Below are 17,302 nucleotides of genomic sequence, written 5' to 3' on the forward strand. Positions count from 1 at the left end.
ACAGTTATGTGATTAATGTGAGCACAAAATAAACATCTTCCATATTTAAATCTATATCTGTGTGTGTGTGTCTGTATGTGTGCGTGTTTCTCGTAGCTGAATCCAATCTTAAGAAATCTATCTTTTCCACTGTAATTTTTCTCCTTCTGTGACTTCTTTGGGGTTGATAATTTTCTACACTCCCTTCTTTTTCTCTGCATGCATGGAGAAGAATATAGATCTTATTTTTGTCAGCAAACATACTTAATTATATAGTTTAAAATAAAGTCTAAAGTTATTTCTACCTTCTCTTAAGCAAGACACAGACCATATTATAGTCAAATAGACATTGGATTTCCCTGTTTCCTTTTGCTTATTATTATCTAGATGCATTGCTGACCAGTAGAAATTTGTTATGATAGAAATGTCTGAACTGTCCAGTGGGGTAGTCACATATGGCTGCTGAGCACCTGAAATGTGTTTAGTGTGACTGAGGAAATGAATTTTTAATTTAAATTAATTTAAAATTATGTTTTGGGCCTCCCTGGTGGCGCAAGTGGTTGAGAGTCCGCCTGCCGATGCAGGGGATACGGGTTCGTGCCCCGGTCTGGGAGGATCCCATATGCCGCGGAGCGGCTGGGCCCGTGAGCCATGGCCGCTGGGCCCGTGAGCCATGGCCACTGAGCCTGCGCGTCCGGAGCCTGCGCGTCCGGAGCCTGTGCTCCGCAACGGGGGAGGCCACAACGGTGAGAGGCCCGCATACCGCAAAAAAATAAATAAATAAATAAAATTATGTTTTAAGAGCTACATTTGACTAGTAGCTAAAATATCAGACTATGCAGGTAGAGTTTTAGTTGTTGTTTTATCTCCATCATTTAAACAAAAGATGAGTCAAGACATACCTAAGCTGTACTCTCGGCCTGGGAGTCCTGTCTCTCTTCTGCTATGACAATCCTATACATTTCCAGGTCTACCTTAAACCCCATTATCACTCAGTACTTACCCTCATTTCCTCACAGAGTCACAAAATATTCTATCTCAAATCATCTACTCTAAGTCCTTTATTTGACAGAAGGGGAAAAATAGACTAAGTGAGTTAAATCAGGATTATTAACTTTAATTAGTTTTATGTGACATTTCATACTCTGTCCTGGCTTTTGAAAAGTTAATTTCAACATTCTTGTATACTATGACTACACTAAGTATTGCCCATAATAACTGTATATTGATTAAGGATTAGAAATATTCTTTTTTGTATTGAGAAATTTTTATGGTATGTTATTCTATAAATCTGATAAGAAGTGCTTAATTGTACCATATATTAATGGTGGTAGTATTTTAATCCTCATTTGAAAATATACAAATACTAAAGTAAATAGACATCATTCTCAACGTAAGTTTAAAGTGATCTTATAATACAAGGTGCTAGTAGCTATTACATACCTGCATTCATATTTTCATTTGATATGATAATCTGTCATAAAATATTGTAATGTCCAATTTAAGTGAAAAGAAAGGCAAAATACATACCAACTTTAAAGACTTAGTTTATATTATTTATTACTAGTCCCACTAAAAAAATTAATAATATGACAGACTCTATGGAGTCTAAAAACATTAAGATGACTGAAAAATTAGCATTTTTTGGTGTTAGAGCGTATAAAGGTTTATGTCTAAGCATCCTGAAATGCTGACAAAGAAACTTTTTTTAGGCAAGGAAAAGTGCTGCATGGTGATTTTTACATTTAAAAATAAAGGGAGTAAGAAGTAAAACCTTTAAAAATTTAAATCTCATTAGACTAGAATGGAAATTTAGACCTCAAAGAGACCTTAGCAATAATCAAATCCAATCCCTTCACTTGTAATGACACTGAATGTTAAGGCAGTTAACTAACTTCTCTTAGAAAACATAGCAAATTAACCAGAACCAGAGCTACAAGTGAGGTCTGCAGTTCCCTGTCAGGTATGCTTTCCACTAAACCAGGCTGTGTCTTTAGACATCATGTTTGTTGAGAATGTATTTTAAAGACTATGAGATGATACTTTTACTACAAGATTCATTCTACAGGAAAGTTCATGTATCTTTGGTTTAAATTGTAGGATAAAATGGAGTGTATGGCATTTCTACATCATTATTCCTATGGGCTAAATGAACTCTTTGCTGTCACTTATCAAAGATGAAAGGAAGAAGTATTATCATGAACTAAATACCTCATCCTCAACATTTCCCCACTTTCTACTTTAATTATAATAACCATTATTATGACTGATTATGCCTGTCATCATCAACTGATGTAGAATTCTTCTTCGTGAGAGGGCTTACTCTCTTAATGAGATTTTATTAAGCATCTATTTACTACTAAACAGAAACTGTGCTAGGCACTGGAGTGTCCAGTGACCTATGACCTATGTCCAGACCTATGACCTTCATGCAGGATACATCCTGTAGTAAAAGCGATCCTTACATATTCTTTATGTTTGCAGCAAATATAATGTCTAGAAACACAGAGTAATCAAGAGAATCGATAGAATTAAAAGACATAAAGATCTTAAGTAAAGTAGAACAGAAAAGTATTGATTGCTTGAGCAAATAAAGTTTATTGATAACCTTTGTGATTTGAAGGATGAGGTGAAACGATGGAATAAATTCTGAGGAAATTACAGTGGCAGCATTGAGTGCTCAGCTGAGAATGGAAACTGAAGCTAGAAGGCAGTTGATGGTTTGCAAGAAGAAAGTGGCCCAGGGATTGAAAGTCTCACTGTAGGTGAAGAACAGCCAAAGCAATAGTTAGAAAGAGAGTGCTCTGGAAATACGACTGGGTCAGAGGGAAGGAGCCATTTTGCAGTTTAGATTTTCCAGGGATAATAAGATGCATTAGTGAGTGTTCCCCAGAGAATAATAGGATATAGATCTGTATGTATCTGATTGATAGATAGTTAAGAAGAGAGCAGACACTATGGACTGAATTGTGTTCCTTCCCCAAATTCATATGTTATGTTGAAGCCCCAACCTCCAATGTTATGATATTTAGAGATGGGGCTTTTGGAAGGTGATTAAATTTAAATGAGGTCATGAGGGTAGGGCCCTCATGATGGGATTAGTGCCCTTATTAGAAGCAACTCCAGACAGCTTGCTCTCTTCCTCTCCATCATGGGAGGACACAGCAAGCAGGCACCATCTGCAAGCCAGGAGGAGAGTCTTCACCAGGAACCAAACCCTGCTAGGACCTGGATCTTGGACTTCCAGCCTCCAGAACTGTGAGAAATAAATTTCTGTTGTTTAAGCCACGGCCTATGGTGTTTTGTTATGGTTGCCCGATTAGATAGAGAGAGGGAGTTGAGAGCGTGTGTGTGTGTGTGTGTGTGTGTGTGTGTGTGTGCGTGTGGGTGCGGGGAGCTGTTGAAGGAATTGGCTCATGCAACTGTAAGTCTTGCAAGTGTGAACTATGTAGTTCAGGACAGTGGGCTGGACACTAAGGTGAAAGTTGGTGTCGCAGTGTTGAGTTTGAATTTCGCAGGGCAGGAAAGCAGGCCAGAAGCACAGGCAGGATTGGATGCTGTGGTCTTGTAGTGGGATTGGGGTGGGTTGTAGAAGTGAGTGAAAACAAAACATCTGCTTTTGGAGTTGACAGTGAGCACATGAAGAGCTACGCTATTGGGTAATTCATCCATAGAAGTCACCGATTTGGTGGTGACATTAGGTACATAATGTAACTAATGTACCTTTCTTATTCTTAGAACACATTCAGAATCTTTTTGCATTCTATCTCTTCAATGGTCCAAAATGCAACATGAAGACTGCATAGCTGGTGATACTTCCAATGTGTCTTCAGCTTAGTAACTTGGCTATATTTTTTTCATTTGCAATTACAATTTTAGTATTTTCACACATCTTTTCCATTGTGGCCTAACAGTAGATTATTTTCTACAAAATACATGTACTATTGCAACTACTGTCATTTCCAATTTACTGAGTGGTTAGGAAATAGCATGTTATTACATGTAATCAGCCTCATGTTCCAATGATCAACTTCTGATTTTAAAGAGAATTTGGCTTTAGTGTCTGTGCTAGAAAAACTAAAAGACAAAAACAATGCACAGACGGTTATGTAGAGGGAGCCCCTGCTTCATATTTGCAAATCCATAGATACAACATATGCATTTTTTTGTAGCTTGAACATAATTAAGCTGGGTGGAAGCCATTCATTTGCACTATAGTAATACTGTTCTACATTTAAATACAGAAAGACTCTTGGCTCTGATTCCAGGTTGACAATAGCTTTACTTGTGAAAAATATAATAGTTAATCCAAGAGAATTAAGTGTGTAAATCTTATCGATAATAAAAATATAAAGTTAAATTCTTTTCAGAGCAATTGAAGGAATGCAGTATTACTATTAAGATGCTGACTCTTTTCTACTGTATATAAGTTTTAATAAAAATATAGTGATCCAAGCATACCTTCTCATCAGCTCTATACTTGAAACAATCCAGTTAACCTTCATGCAGCAGGGACATTTTTACTTTACATATTATCTTCTAAATACTGGTTTAAAGTTCACGAAACCAGAGGATTTTCTAAAACATGCCTACTGGATATTACGCCATAGATTCACATTTCAGCTCAAAGAAAAACGATAAACAGGTCTCATATGTTTTGTGAAAATCCCATTCTGGAAAGAAAAAAAAAATCAAAGATTGGTTGATTGTAAATCGATTTTACGGGGTATAAGGAATTCCTCACCTTCACATCTCTTCACCCTCAGTCTATTTAACCTCCACCTTCTGGGGCTCAAATGCCTGAAGTGAAAGAAATGAAGATACAGGTCCAACAACAGAAGCTCATTTTGAATATTTCAAAGTTATCTCCTTTTTACCGTAGCTCTGTGGATGACCTTAGGGATGTTGCTTGCACCTACACAGGGCATGTTAAAGAAATTACATTTCTCTCCTCCTTGATACACTTTTATAGTGCTATTAATGAATTAGCCTTCTGGTATTTTAAATGTATTTTAAAAGTTTTATGTGCTGTGTTTATTGCAAATCTTCTGGTACACTGGAAAAGTGTATGCCGGTATCGTTATAATCTTCCTTTGAAATTCTCTCATATCCATCAAGTAAATTACTAAATTAGCAGGTAAATACGTTGTTACTGCCTCTGTGCTCAGGTCACCAGAGGCAAATGGTCATGAATGACTAATTCATGCCCTGGGGCTTCTTATCACCCCGTGACGGATAATGTGAGTCTCTAAATTCAAATTAATCTCAACTGCTTTCTAATAGCATATTTTCCTTTTACATTTATGAAATATATTTGTGATAGATAAGCAAATGTAGATTAGGAGCATATATGACAAGATACCAGAAACCTGGCTTCATTTTTTTTTTTCACGTACGACTTAGCATTTTGAAAGTGTTTGCCTCCTTTACCTCTGTGTCCCTTGTCAACATTTGGAGACAGCCAGTGTGCACCGTCATTTCTTTTACTTAATAAGTGTACTTGTGAGTATTTCAACATTTTCTCATCAAGCAAGTGTAAATGTTAAGAGCAACCCTGCTGCTTCAAATCACTGCTGAGTGGCTATGAGCTGCAGGATTTATCTGGATGAAAATATGAAAGAGTGTGTAAATGTTGTTGCTATTTCCTTGAGAAAACATTGGAAGTTACAGGTTCTAATGTTTGATTTACTTATGTTTCCAAGTTATTCGTCCAGCAATAGTCATCACAGTTATTGGCTCTTCACTTTTACATGTCCTTCTTTATTAGCAGAAAGTGCCAACATAAATTAATTTCTAATTTCATTCTATTAAGATGAGGGTTCTTTAAAATGTTTTGTAATATTTGCTCAAATTATAAATAGATTGAGATCTACTAATTGACTCTGAATTGATCAAATCAATTTCTGTCTTCTAATATAGATCATGACATGATAGTGATTATTCTTCTTTTTTTTTTTTCCGTACGCGGGCCTCTCACTGTTGTGGCCTCTCCCGTTGCGGAGCACAGGCTCCGGACGCGCAGGCCCAGCAGCCATGGCTCACGGGCCCAGCTGCTCCGCGGCATGTGGGATCTTCCCGAACCGGGGCACGAACCCGTGTTCCCTGCATCGGCAGGCGGACTCCCAACCACCGCGCCACCAGGGAAGCCCTATCCTTCATTTCTTTTTCATTGTGTTCTTGTTTTTGTGCACACGGTCATCAAAGATGGTTTATTGCACTGGAGTGGAAATGCTGATCAATCTCATTTAACGGTAACGTTGCAAGAAGAGCTATCCAATGAGGTCACTTTGAAAGGGAGCCGTGGTTGAGTCTGGGTCATGAGTGAGGACATTGCAGAGTTCTAAAATATGGCCAGGGGTAACACTGTAAAGTGGTTCTTAACAAAACCATTCAGTACAGCTGGGCAGGCGTTCTTTCAGATTAGTTCATATATCAATCAGAACTATTAAAATTATAAGTGACAAAATTCAACTCAAACCTGCTTAGTCAAAAATGGAAAAGGTGCCTAGAAAGGCCAGCAGTAGAGAGGCGTCCAGCGTGACTGGATGCAGATCAGGTGAGGTCAGCAGACTACTCCATTCCCATTTCTAGGCCCTGCTTTGTCTGTGCTGGCTTCATTCTCAGGCTCCACATCAGGGTCTCTGGGAGCACCCAGCTCCCATCACTCTTACTGGTAGCAATTGCATTCAAACATAGCACATTTCTCTCTCCAAAGTCCCATTAAAAAATCCTTAGCTTGACTGTCATTGGCCTGAGTTGGGTGATAAACTCATTCCTGAATTAATCTCTGGGGACGGGGGCTGTGATAAATTTAAACTTGGTCACATGCTCTTGTCTGGTTCCAGGGTGGATAAGCCTTACCTAAACCATGTGCACTGAGTATGGATGGAAGGGGGTGAGGTGCAAGGTCTAAATTATACCCAATATAATGTGCTGCCTTGACATCTGAAGCCAGGTGGGCCTTGAATAGCTGGACCACAAGGTCCTGCCACATTCTTCTCTGCAGAGAAGGTCACCTAGCCAAACAACCCTCCTCTCAAGAGGACCAGGTACAGTTCCTGCTTATCCCTGAGTCATGGACTTCAGTTCCCTACCAGCCTGTGGAATTATTCAAACAAGTTTATCACATCCTTCTGCGGGGGTGAGGGGCACTCCACCCTCTTGATACGACGAAGCCACAAAGCCTGCCTTGCACAGTCCCTGGTTGTTCACTCTGTTCCCAGGTGCAGCCTCCACGTGGTCCTGTGTGGCCTGCAGTGTCCTCCTCCCACTGGTTGGGTGTATACGTGACTAAGAAACTGTTGTCGACCTCCTCTGACCAGTGTCGGGTGTCCTGTGTTTGGCCATCCCCATAAGGGAATCCTCCCTCACCAATGTGAATAGGAGGCGATTAAAACAGGAAGATTCCTCTAAAAATCAGGGGTTACTCGCACATAAGGATGAATGAATGCTGAGGGTAGGTTCGCAAGTCACTAAAGTTAATTTTAGTTTTGATCCACAAGTCAACGCATGTTCTCTGCACCTAGAACTCCTGGTAGGAAGAGAGAATAAAACTAACAGATCTTCCCAGAGAACTTGAGAATGACATCATTTCAACTGAGAACCCCTTACCTGAAGCAGGTCAGGATTATAGAGTGAAGAGAACCGGGACTGATTTTCTTAGCTGATGAAGCACTGCATGTTATTATCTCTTCTATTTTTTGGAAATTCACTGCAAAATTCAAGGCTCCAATAAGTCCTGTAGTAAAAACATCTAATCAATATTTTATATCAAGAATTTCTCAGACATATTTGGCACAATATATTTTCATATCATCTATTAATACTTAATGAAAATATTTAATAAGATATAACACTGTTGGGGAATGCTGATATATTCTTCATCTCTGGAATGTTACATTTTTTAATAATTTGTTTAGAATACCATGGGAATATCTTAAATCTTAATAATTCTATGAATATAGTCATTACAAATGAATATTGTGAGAATTATTTATGTGGTCCTATCCTTAAGAGATCTATGTTAGAAGGATGATTAGACTTAGATACTTAACTATTAGATATTCAACTATTTAAGTTGAATTTCAGTTCTTTCATTCATTTCTCTAGATTAAATCCTTTACAGGCTGTTTCTCCCTTAATTTAATTTCGGAATATAAATCCAATTGTTATAAAACCAAAAAAACTATCAAGATAGTTACCTCTCTTTTTATCATAAACCCATGGGGGGAAAATAAGAGTAACCTTAGACTTTCTGACCTAAAATACCAACATATTTTAAAAGACTAATATTTCAAATACTAATTTCTTTTTTGAGAAAACTATGAAAAAACCCACTTCTAATATTTGTCTTCTGTGGCCTTTACCACACTCCTGAAAGAGCATATTAAAAACAACATGTGATGCAAGTTATGATAAATGGTTCAAACAAATTTTCTGCACACTTCTTGTTACACAACAAGGAATCAATTATGCCAATAAAAACAACAGTAACCCATAACCCATGATCAAGTGGTTGTGATTTTAAGTACACTTCATTTTTATTTGCAGATCCAACTAACAACTATGTAAACAGTCTGAGTTTTATCTTTGTTATCTTTAATCTATACCATATAATTATGCAGATTTTGGGGTAATATTTTTCTGGAAAAATGTGACTGGCTGTCAGTGAGGAAGACGGTTTTATTTCTTGCAGTAAAAGCAATCATGGTAGTTTAGATATAACAGGGAAATACCTGTTAATAAGGTAATTATTGCTGTTTTTGAAACTGTTACCTTAAAATGAGTAAAGAAGGTAAAGAAATTTATTTTTAAGTCTTATAAAAGACATAAGCAGAAAAATTTTGATTATTTAAAAATAAAATACCTTAGATGGAAAGGAGATAAACTGTATTCATTAGCAAAGTATTCTGACATGGGGGGCAATATATGAGGATTTGGGGGATGTTTCATATAAAATATGAAAATATTCCAACTTGCTAAAATCTCACATGATTCTCCTTGGTCCAGAAAATTTATTTTTGAAATTTCTATTTCTAATTTTTTTGGGGGAAAATAGAAATTTCTATTTTTTGGGGGGGAAAACATGTTTAAGTCCTCTCCAGTTCTATATTGAAAATATAGACATGAGCAAGGTATAGTGACAAATAAAGTGGCATATGCAAAAATTCCCATGCTCTTTCTCCTGTTCTAGACAATGATTTTTTGGATTTATATACATGATACAAATCCTCTTGAAATATAAAGAGATGACCAACTCTGTATCTATAACTTTGGACCATTGGGAAAAGTGTGTGTGTGTGTGTGTGTGTGTGTGTGTGTGTGTGTGTAAATTTAGTCCCCAGTCCTCTTGACAAGGGAAGCCTGGGTGTTAATGTACAGGTGGCTGTATTTCTCCTCAGCACCTGCCACAGTTGTAAATGTGTGATGATTTGTGTATGTTCGTTATTGTCTGTCTCTCCCTCTAGACTCTTACTCAAAGGACAGGCAACAGTACTGGAGTACTGGCAAATATAACAGAGATACAAATCCATATCATACACATGTAAAATACATATACTTTTTTATTGCCACAGTAGCAAATTATCTAAAATTTACCTCTTAAAACAACAGAGATTTATAGCTCTATAGGTCAGAGGTCTCACTGGGCTAAAATCGACGTGTTAGCCAGGCTGTGTTCTCTCTGGAGGCTCTCAGGGAGGACTTATTTCCTTGTCTTTTCAAGCTTATAGAGGCTCTTGCCTTCATTGGCTCCTGGCCCTTCCTCCATCTCCAAGGCCAGCTGTGTAGCATCTGCCCATCTCCCTCTGACCGGCACTCTCGACTCCCTTACATAAGGATCCTTGTGATTCCATTGGGTCCACCCACATAATCCAGGATAATCTCCCATCTCAAGATCCTTACCTTAACCACATCTGCAAAATCCCTTTTGCTATATAAAGTACCATATTCACTGGGGATTAGTATGTCAGCATCTTTGGAGGACCATTACTCTACCTGCCACAGGTAGAATATATACCTATATACCTACGTATATATCTAATGGATATAATTCTCAGCCTGCAAATTTAGGATTAAAAAACTTTTAAGTATTCTTTATAATTCAGTTTAAATGATCTTTTGATCCCTGATTTTAGAAAGGTCTTAAACACAATTTCAGCCGGGACTGTGTCCAATGTCAAGGTCTTAAACACAATTTCAGCCGGGATTGTGTCCATAAAATGTCAAGGTCTTAAACACAATTTCAGCCGGGATTGTGTCCAATGTCAAGGTCTAGGGTGTGGGCATGTGAGGAGTGCCCAAGAGGGCACTAGCTCTTCAGTCCATACCGGTTTGCCACTGAGATAGCCTGCATTCCCATTAGAGACGATATATTACTTAGAAGCAAGAGTTTATATAGTTCCTATTTTCCATTTATTCATCCATCCATCCATTCAATAGTCATTGAGTGCATGTGTGTGTTGGTCCCTGTACTCTTGGAATATAAAACACGAACAAGGCGTCTAACCCAATCTCAAAGAAACTACTGTCTAATAAGACGAAACCATAAATAAATCACTGTAATACATTCTAGTAAGTGCAATGACGGAAATGTGCATGATGTATTATGTGAGTACTGAGAACAGAGATCTAATCTAGCTGGGAGTGGTGTAAACTTTGATTAGCAAAGGTTCCTTGAGTTGCTGACAGTTGAGACTTTACAATGAGAAAGAGTTAGCTAGGAATATACAGGAACTGCTAGAGCCAAACCTCAACATTCCTTGAGGACTAGAGATATATTTTCAATTCAACTCAACAAATACTTATCGAACTGTGATGCATGTTAAGGAGAAGGACGATGACCTAGGAGAACGTTTAATACCGATACTTCCCCTTGTCAAGGGGATTAGGGAGAGCCTCGCTGAGGAAGTTACAGACATTAAACATGTAATTACAAGTGTGATGAGTGCTACAGAGCGATGCTATGGTGATGCAGGGGAAAATAATTCAACCCAGTCAAGAGGGTCAGGGACTGCCACACTAAGAAATCAATGTTTAAACTGCGACCTGAGCCATCAGTAGCATTTAACAAGGCAAGGAAGAAGAGCTGGGTGCTGGAAGAGTTAGGAAGCTGTTACAGCATCCAGACAAGATCCTGACTTGGGCTGAATGGTGTCAGTGGTCAATTTATTCAAGAACTATTTAGGACACACAGTATTTATTAAGTTCCTCTTATGCTGAAGGCACTATGCTAAATTCTGGAGCTACTATAATGAATGGCACAATGGCACTGATTCGTGTTTGAGACCTAGAGTAAGCAGGACACAAAGACATGGGCTAGATCACCCAAGTTGTACACACCATGTGTCATTCTGGTGTCTCAAACAAGGGTACTTGGACACTGTGGCATGTGCATTTTATTTGTCATCTAGTGCCTGTTTGGAAGATGAATTAGAGGGTGATAAGATTCTAGATGGGAATAGATGTAAAAGAGGCCACTGAAGTAGTTCAGGTAAATGACGGTGGGACCTGAACTAGTCCTGGGAGATACAGAAAAGAAGAAACACACGTGAGAAACAGCTGAGAGGTGAAATTAGAATTAATGGTTGAATGAGGTAGAGAGAGAAAAAAGCAAGACTCAAATATGAAACCCCAGTTTCTAATATCAAGGGCTGAGAATGATAAAGGTCAGTCTAGGGACAGAGTAAGCACCCCAGGACTACTTGTCAATGACCGACACATAATTACAGCCTGGATTATCCTGCCAACCTAAAGCCAAGTATAATCCTGCTTTAATCTTCCCCTGTTTTCCCACATGATGAACACAAGTTTTTTACTTTTATTCGAACCATTGGTGATAATTGTTTCACTGTCAGTTTTTTTCTGATGCTTCAAATGATGGGGGCGGAGGGAATCCCAGAAAGACAATGTTTGGGGAGAAAATCTGTTACTAGTCGATGCATCTTTTTTAGTCAATACACTTTCTCCCCTGAGTATAAATTGTTCACTTCTTGGAGCATTGGAAGAACAGCTACTGAAGAGTTGTTTGTTTTTATATGAATAGCTTTCAGACAAACTGTTTACTGATACTGATCAAATTACAGTGAAAACCACACAAGCACTCTTCCCACAGCGCCTTTATTCTCTCATGGTTACCACCCAAGCAAAACTATATTCTGGGTAAAAAGGAAGAAATACATGAAACATACCCCCTGGAGACCAACAACAAATAATCACAAAATAACTTCCAAATCCCAGACTCAGTGCCATATAATACAACTCACATCCTTTGGATTTCCAGCACTTTACTGGTTATTGTTGAATGTGTTTTGTCACACATCTATCTTGTGACACATCAAACTTTGAGGTCGCAATTTTTGACTTTATTTTATAAAAGAGGCGACCTTAATTTTGCAATAATAAGTATTATTGGTATTGACATTGAGAAAGAACTGCAAATAGGAGTCTCAATAATGAAAAAGAAATACCCTTCATAGATGTGTGTTATGTTCCTGTTTCTCATGCCATTTCTTCTAAAAATTGTATTTTTGTTTGGCTATAGTTCACTCCTGTCATAACTTTAATAAAACTTGACTTTCTGTTCCTCCTACATACTGTGTTGGCTTCAATTTCATATTTGATTAACTTATAGAATAGATTAGTTATAATTTTTTAAAAAGGGAATTTAAGGCATATAAATGTGCATCATAAATGGCTAGGAGAGAATGATGAGCTAAACATTTTTTACACAGACTTTTTTTAAAATTTAATTTTATTTTGTATATAGCAGGTTCTTATTAGTTACCTATTTTATACATATTAGTGTATATATGTCAATCCCAATCTCCCAGTTCATCCCACCCACCCCTCCGCTGCTTTCCCCCCTTGGTGTCCATACGTTTGTTCTCTACATCTGTGTCTCTATTTCTGCTCTGCAAACCGGTTCATCTGTACCATTTTTCTAGGTTGCACATATATGCGTTAATATACGATATTCGTTTTTCTCTTTCTGACTTACTTCACTCTGTATGACAGTCCCTAGGTCCATCCACATCTCTACAAATGACCCAATTTCATTCCTTTTTATGGCTGAGTAATATTCCATTGTATATATGTACCATTCTTCTTTATCCATTCGTCTGTCGATGGGCAACACAGACTTTTTTAAAGCACAAAAAGAAGACAGTTTCAGCCTGCCAGCTTTGCCAGCCAAGTTAATCTCTCTTCCTGCCCTGTGGTCCCTGCAGATTCATCACACTGGCCCCTGAATTTGGTTAAACAGTAGCAGCTGAGCCCTATACAGCTCGGGCAAGTCTGAATGGAGCTGACTTGCTCTCTTTGACAAGGATTTAAAAGTGATATTTAAGAGATTATTATGCTCATCCGAAGCCATTTGTTCAAGTAAACTGCTGGGAATATCTTGTTTCTTTGGAGGTTTTCCAAAAATATCTAATTCTCCTTGATCAGAGGGATGTAAAGAAAGAGAAAGTCTGGTTTATTATCTGGTAATGACTTAAAAAAATCAGAGTCATGGGTGAGAGTTCCTCCCTTGCAGACACAAACTTTCAGGCCACCCACTGTTGGAGTTTTCATAGGTAAGAAGAGACTCAGATCCTCCCACTTGAACATTTTTGACAGCTTTAAAAAGTTAGGAGATTTGCAAAGTGCCCATTGTTTCAGGAGACAGTTTCCCTGGTGGGTTTTAGCATTTTCTTTGTAAGTAAAATGGTCCATTTTAACAGCTTGGGTGTGAAAATTGGCACAGGTAGGTCCTGAAATACACAGCCGAGGTTCTTTAAGATCTACTGTGAGCAGGCAGTCTGTGAACTTCCTAACCTAAAGCCTCCTCTGATTCCTAGGTAACCAGTCCTGATTGCTATTGTCTTACACAGTTAGGAAGGAAGGAAGGAAGGAAGGAAGGAAGGAAGGAAGGAAGGAAGGAAGGAAGGGAGGGAGGGAGGGAGGAAGGAGAAAGAAAGAAAAAGAAAGAAAGAAAGAAAAAAAGAAAGGAAGAAAGATCTATCCACTGAATGGGCTCCTCCCAGTGAGATGGCCCCTGGCCCTGCTGCTAGGACTCACAGGTCTGACATGGACCCTGTGGCAGGAGAGGCTATGTGGCCCTGGAACTGATGCTCCTGCAGATAGGTGAGGCGCTGCCTTCTACTGAAGGCCTGGCTGTGGGTTCTCAGCAGGGGAAGATGAATGCCTCTTTCCTGGTGTGAATTTGCCTGTATTGTCTCTCCTTGCCAAAGAGACTGGGGTTCCCAGTATTCATTCTTATGTGACCTGAGCTCGCTCACGAGCACGACCACTTTCTGTGGTTCAAAATCGGCAGCTCAGAGGTCTGAGTCTGGGCCAGAGTCAACTGTGTCCCTAACCCAGAAACAGCACCTATCACCACCTCATCCTAGGCTCAGGGGCCATCACTCTGGCCCTGACTCTGATTTTCACAGGGATTTTATCTTAGGAACCCGTTGTCTTTCACTGTGCTTCTTGCTTCATTACCTCCAGGTGTTGGAGAGGGCCCGCTCCATCCATCCCAACTTACATGAAAACTGTCTTTGAGAAGACAGTGTCGATCTCTTCCAGAAGGTTTTGGGGTCCTATTCAAACCTATTCCTTCCTCAGTCACCTTCAAGCTTTCATTATTGATGCTCTCTTTGAAAGAGTAAAGTTCTCTCTTATCAGCTATACTGCTACAACTTTGTAGGTACCAAGCTGTTGAAAACCCCCTACCCGATCTGTATCTGTACCATACCTGTGTCCCTAATCTACCCCATCTCTATTTTTATTTCTCTTTCCACCTTTTGCTATCTCCATCCTTTCCCTTTCTCTTTATATCTCTCAAACTAACATATTCTTTACCTTTTCCCCTGCTTAGCTCTGTTAAATTTTACTAGCAATATTTCATCAATAGATGAACAAACTGGTGTGCTGGGACCTCAGTGGTGATTCTAGGGTTTGAACTCACATGGTAGCTGGAGAAGAAATCTGGAGAAGACATGAAGGCATCCTGAGGAAAGGTGTCAGGGCTTGATGAGCAGTGGTACGAACCACTGAGGAAAGGCAGACATTCAACATGACTCCATGCTGACCACCCTGCTGATTTAAAGAGTGCCCGTGGGATCGATGCCACTGAGAGAGTTAAAAGACGTGAGTTATTTTGCAGGGGAGGCACAGATAAGTCTGAGAGTACATTTAGGTATCTAAGTGGGAAAGGCCATCGCACTGATAGAATTTCCAGGACCAAAGATGACTACGGTGAACTTTGGCTGCCATCCTGGTACTACGTATATATGTCACTATTCACAGATGGTAAAATCAGTCCTTCATTCTCACTCAAAACTGAAAGAATCACCATCGGTAAAAGTAAAGTTTTGCTCTCTTGCGAAACAGAAAATGCTAAAGAATATCAAGGAGGTTCTCGTATATTTATAAGAAGAAATGCAGAGAGTGTTTACTGAGCTGTAGTGGGCTTCTGCGATTCTACCGTTCAGGAGACTGACTGTGAAAATTGTTCGGGGCCAAGGAAACCTCAGACACATGAATCAGGACTTGGACACACCTCATCAGATTTGAAAATCTAAGCCTGTTGTAAAACATACTGGAAATAACATTTACCGAATAACTTCACAGCCCTGGCCCAAAGCCCTAACCCTGAAAAAAGGAGGAAAAGCACAGCCTTTTGCAAAAAAGGAGCCCAACACTCTCTGTGACAGCCTTCATCCTCCTTTCAATGCGTTTTCCTTTTATTCTGAGATCTATGTCCAGTCATATGATTGTGTTTTCATAGCCAGTTAGGATAAAGGATTGTAGAAAAATGGAAAGGGGTAGGGAGGAAGGACAATGAGTCTTGTATGTGGCCTAGTTTGATGAAATGTCATGAGCCATTAAAAGGCGTAGCTAATAAATAATGCTTTGTGATTCAGTTATAAATAAAATACTTCCTCCGCTTCTTTTTTCTTGTCTTATGACAAAGCTTAATCAATTATGTGCTTAATGCCCACAAAAGGGCTTTAGGAAAAGGTCTTTCTAAACATACAGAATGGCATAAAACTGGGCAGCTAGACACACATAAAGTGATCAACATCGCCTGGCACTTCCAATTTTCAGGTTAATATTCACACTTATTTTTCTGTCAGCAATTCTTGATGTGGGTAAACTGATTAACACCACTCTCACGTTATCTGTAGAATTCTTTTTGAACCACGTTAGATAACAGAAAAATAAAGCTGAGGTTCAAAACTTATAAAACATTGTAAGGGAATACAGTCCCATAAACCCTAAAATGTCAATGTCTGTTGTCTGTAAACATGAAATTTAAATTCACAATCATTTTTTTCAAAACTGAACTGTGCATTAGAATCTATCTACTCACAAATGCTCATTTTACAGATAACAAATCAGAGGCCAAAGGTGTTCAGTGACTTGCCCGCAGGCACTGAGCTAATTGGCGTTGAATCAGAGATTCTGGAGTCACTGGGGTGGAGGTGGGGGTGTGATGGGAGTGGGGAGAGGGAACGGTGATCTTCACAAATGATCTAATAAAAGCTGAATAAAGTAGACTGTGGTCAAAGTAACTCAGATTCTCAGTTCTTCAAATATCCTACTTTTTATAAAAGAAAATGAAACAATGATGCGTATAGTGTATTTCCATAGGCTCTAAAGTACTTTCTTACTTAAAAATCACTTTCAGTAAAATCACAAACTGAAGTAAGCTTGCAACGTTTTTTTGAGGTTCACACAAGTTCATTATGTTGACCAGAAATCATGTGACGGTTATTTGAAGTTTTGGCAGAAACTGCTAGGAAAAAAGTCCCTCCACAGTCAGAAATGACCCTTTCACTCCCTCAATCAGAGATTTAAACAGTGGGAATACTGGGGAATTAACATTTGGCTTAGTACTCTTATGACTTCTCCAGCCTGGCTGTCACCACTAGGTACCATTTATCCTAGCCCTTTTAAGATTTTCTAGTTCCATGGGTCAGGAATGTTCAGATCACTTTTGGCTAAGTACCCACGTTAATTTCTTCCTTCCCCCTCACTTTATGGACTGGAAACCCCCTCTCACTTTTCATTTTATGAATATGAAACAAATTGCAAAATTTTAGATTTAAAAAGTTATTATTCAACACTGTTATGGCACATTCAGCAAATCTTACCTATAAGAAGGCTAAAGTTGCTAAAGCAGTAGAACAAGATATAGTTATTTCATATTCGGCTTTGTTCTGTTTTTCTTCTACTTTTATACGTTGTGTTTCTGTAGTGATGAGAGCCAGGTATTTCTTTCCCCCCAATTCCTCATTAATGAATAATGAATAATTGCGTTGAAGCACAACCTAAG

At 38.8% G+C, this 17,302-nt stretch overlaps 1 protein-coding gene across 6 annotated transcripts in view; it reads right to left on the minus strand.

Moving 5' to 3' along the window:
- NEIL3 (nei like DNA glycosylase 3) overlaps positions 1–17,302 on the minus strand; it is a 476,723-nt gene that overhangs the window by 97,659 nt on the left and 361,762 nt on the right. For 4 of the 6 annotated variants that reach the window (XM_060086013.1, XM_060086012.1, XM_060086010.1 and 1 more), the window contains one exon: positions 7,591–7,717. The gene's annotated coding sequence lies outside the window, so the exon portion shown is untranslated. Of the gene's footprint in view, positions 1–4,440; positions 4,459–4,723; positions 4,780–7,590; positions 7,718–17,302 lie in introns of those variants that run through there. The other 2 variants (XM_060086011.1, XM_060086015.1) reach the window with 2 other exon arrangements.

The sequence above is a fragment of the Mesoplodon densirostris genome, chromosome 20 (assembly GCF_025265405.1).
Source record: "Mesoplodon densirostris isolate mMesDen1 chromosome 20, mMesDen1 primary haplotype, whole genome shotgun sequence".
NCBI lineage: Eukaryota > Metazoa > Chordata > Mammalia > Artiodactyla > Ziphiidae > Mesoplodon > Mesoplodon densirostris.